This window comes from Nicotiana attenuata, chromosome 7 (assembly GCF_001879085.1).
Source record: "Nicotiana attenuata strain UT chromosome 7, NIATTr2, whole genome shotgun sequence".
Lineage (NCBI taxonomy): Eukaryota > Viridiplantae > Streptophyta > Magnoliopsida > Solanales > Solanaceae > Nicotiana > Nicotiana attenuata.
The window spans coordinates 56,370,732-56,371,997 of NC_031995.1; positions in this window are offsets into that span (position 1 = coordinate 56,370,732).

Sequence of the window (1,266 nt, forward strand, 5' to 3'; positions counted from 1 at the left end):
AGACCGCAAGGTTCGAGATGTGGCTTTTATGGTTGGTGAGCGGGTATTGCTCCGAGTGTCGCCTATGAAGGGCGTGATGAGATTTGGGAAGAAGGGCAAGCTTAGTCCTAGGTTCATTGGTCCGTTTGAGATTCTTGATCGAGTGGGAGAGGTGGCTTATAGACTTGCTTTGCCGCCGAGCTTATCAGCCGTGCATCCAGTGTTTCATGTGTCCATGCTCCGGAGGTATCACGGCGATCCAGCCCACGTGTTAGATTTTAGCACTGTCCAGTTGGACAAGGACTTGTCTTATGAGGAGGAGCCGGTAGCTATTCTAGACCGGCAGATTCGTCAGTTGAGGTCAAAGAGTTTCCCTTCTGTTCGTGTTCAATGGAGAGGTCAGCCTCCTGAGGCATCAACTTGGGAGTCCGAGTCCGATATGCGGAGCCGTTATCCTCATCTTTTCCCCGACTCAGGTACTTCCTTCTTATGTCCGTTCGAGGACGAATGGTTGTTTTAGAGGTGGAGAACGTGACGACCCAAAGGGGTCATCACCTGTTTTTAATTGAATTCTATGACTCCGAGGCCTTGAAAACCTCATTTAGAGTCGCCTCGATTTGCGTGCGCAGTCCGGGCGCGTAGCAGGAAAGCTTAAATATGAAATTCTGTGAAAAATGCTAAGTTTTGATGTTAAAATTAATAAATTTGACCTTGGTCAACATTTTGGGTAAACGGACCCGGACCTGTGATTTGACGGTCCCGGAGGGTCCGTAGGGAAATATGGGACTTGGGCATATGCCCGGAATCGAATTCCAAGGTCCTAAGCCCTAGAAGAATTTTTTTGTAAAATTGTTTTCTGAAATTGTTTAAAGAAATTGGAAATAAAATCTGATTAGAAAGCGATGGTATCGGGCCCATATTTTGGTTCCGGCGCCCGGTACAGGTCTTATATATGTTTTAGGTCCTTCCTGTGAAATTTGGTTGAAAACGGACGTCGTTTGACGTGATTCGGACCTAAATTGGAAAATTTGATGTTTTATGAAGTTTGAAAGAATTCTTGGATTTTGAGGTTTAATTCGATGTTTATGATGTTATTTTGGCGATTTGATCGCACGAATAAGTCCGTAGGATATTTTTGAGGTTGTGTGTATATTTAGTTTGGAGCCCCGAGGGCTTGGGTGAGTTTTGGATAGGCCACGGGGTGCATTTTTGAACTTGAAATTTGCTGGTATGAACTGACCTACAGGCTTCGCATTTGCGAAGCCAGCCTCGCAAATGCGAGCAATG